Raw genomic sequence first — 2,253 nt, 5'->3', positions numbered from 1 at the left:
TTCCAACAAGGTCCTCCCCACTTCCTTGAGTTGTGGTTTCTTCCTTTAAATACCCCCTTACTCAGCTACTCGGGGCGCCATGGTCCTCTACCCCTGCGTGGTGTATGACCATGGGCCCGAGAGCGCTCTTGAATAAAAATCCTCTTGCAATTTGCAGCAAGACCGTTTCTTGTGGGGGATTTTGGGGTGTCGCCTCTCCTGAGTCAGAATGTGGGGGAGTCCTCACGTTGTGGGTCTTTCAGTTAATGATGTTCAATTGACTGGTACACAATAGATTTGTTCATGGAGGGTTGGTGGCAGAGGAGCTACAGAGGGAGAAGAAATGGAAGGAGCAGTGAAGGGGGAGAGGGGTAGGGAGGAAGGAGGAAGGGCTAGAGATTGACATTAAATTACTATTCAACACAAGGGCAGGAAGCATTGAAGCACAGCAGGCTGGCTGAGGATGCCAAGGCAATGTGTTACCTTCTGTTTAAGGCCTGAAGAGAGGCTGGCTGGGTCTGGCCAGGCAATGCATAACCTTCTGTTTACAGCCTGCAGCCCTGATGACAGGAGGCACTTTCTTGCATTTAAAGCAGACATTTACCTGACTCAAATTCTGTCTAGTGGAACATGTTATGGCCATTTAAATATTCTTGTGTTTTAAAGTCTTTCATCCTGGAGGGAGAGAAAGGTGAAAAGAATAGGAAAGGGAGGAGGGGGTGGGGAGAGTTTATTATAACCAGGAGATGAGATCACCTCCCCCACCCCTTTTTTAACATTTAAACACTAGGACAAAGTATAATGATGCAAATGGTGAGGGATGCCAGGATGAATTCTTGAGCCTCTATGTTAGCCGGAAGAATTGGCATTAAAAGAAAAAGAAACAGTAAACACTATGGTAACTTTGTAGCCGCTCAGTAAAAGGTATTTCTGGATAATTTTACTCATTTATATGCATTGCCTGTTACTCTATCAAGTGATTTAAAACAAAATACATCCAAGTATAATGACGCATGCTAGAGACTGAGTCAGGTAGGTTGCCTTGAGTTTAGGGGTACCCTGGGCTACATAATAAAAGCCTGTCTCCAAAACAAAACAAAAGAAATAAACATGCACATTTAAAGATATTCTCAATTTTCTTATTCTAATTTTTTCCTTTTGGGAATTTTTAATTTTTCTAAACCCCTGAGTCCTCTCCAGCCTGCTGGATGAGAAAGATGCCTGTCAAATCCAAGTACGATAAACATGCCAACAGAGGAAACGAATTTCAGTTGCATAAACCGTTATCATGCCTATGCTCCGATGTGTTTTAATCTCTTCCAGCGCAGAAACACAGCTTCCAGAAGACTGATCTTCCACCAATGGGAGTAAGGAGTGGTGTTGCTGGGGACCGAGCAAGGAGTCGAGGAAGAAGGAGAAGAGACAATACTTAACACACCACCGTCTTCCTGCCTCTCCTCAACTGCTTCTCGTTGACACAGAAGAAACCGATGAGTATAGAAGACGTGGTTTCTAAACTAAAAATAGTAATAATTATCACTTTCCTTTACTGATTTCCAGTCACAGACTATGATAAGTAAGAGTTGTCGCACTGCCTGGTCACTTACAAAAAAGCCAACAGCAGTTCGCGTATGGGCAACTTTTTTGGAGCTAACAATTATAAGCAAAGAATAAGACCGGTGACTCATCACCAAGATGTTCATTAGTCTTTCTTCAGCCTCAGCGATGTTGTTCCTATAAATAAGCAACTCCTGAAGCTCAAACCCCCTGCTGCTTAGCCTTAGAAACATGTGCATGCGCACTTGGTGCTTAAGCACTCCTTGCTTAGGCCACAACTCAGAACCCATCAGCTCTCTCATTCGCATAACGTATGATTTTTGCACCAAATGAACTCATATTTTCAAAATAACGTGCCTCGCCTTCTCATGCTATACATATCAAAATCTTGATTTTCCTTTTTCTCCACCTTCCCATCCTAGTCAGCTATCTGCCCTATAATAAAACAGTGACCATTTTTGACTTGACTATATAAAGCCAGGTCATTTACTCTTTCTGCATTCATGGTCTGTAAAGAAAATCAAGCCTCTCTCTCCCTCTTTCTCTCCCCTCCTCCCACCCCTTAGTCTCTCTCTTCTCCTTCTCTGCCCTCTCTGCCCTGCATTATCTTGAAGGGGCCTATGCACTATGACAGAGCTAGGTGTCATTCTTGGACACAGCAGGGTACCCTTCTGGTTCACTGTGGTGCAGTTGACTCTGTTATATGGGACATCTCTG

At 43.7% G+C, this 2,253-nt stretch overlaps 1 long non-coding RNA gene across 1 annotated transcript in view; it reads left to right on the top strand.

The window, feature by feature from the left end:
• The window catches only part of LOC110310125, an 11,512-nt gene extending 9,512 nt beyond the window's left edge, over positions 1 to 2,000 (top strand). The window contains exon 3 of the long non-coding RNA XR_002379804.1: positions 1,303 to 2,000. This is a non-coding gene — a long non-coding RNA (uncharacterized LOC110310125). The remainder of the gene's footprint in view (positions 1 to 1,302) is intronic.
• The last annotated feature ends 253 nt before the right edge of the window (positions 2,001 to 2,253 follow it).

Source organism: Mus caroli, chromosome 15 (assembly GCF_900094665.2).
Source record: "Mus caroli chromosome 15, CAROLI_EIJ_v1.1, whole genome shotgun sequence".
Classification (NCBI taxonomy): Eukaryota; Metazoa; Chordata; class Mammalia; order Rodentia; family Muridae; genus Mus; species Mus caroli.
Note: the sequence above shows the minus strand (reverse complement) of the source record. Positions and strands in the feature narration are given on the sequence as shown.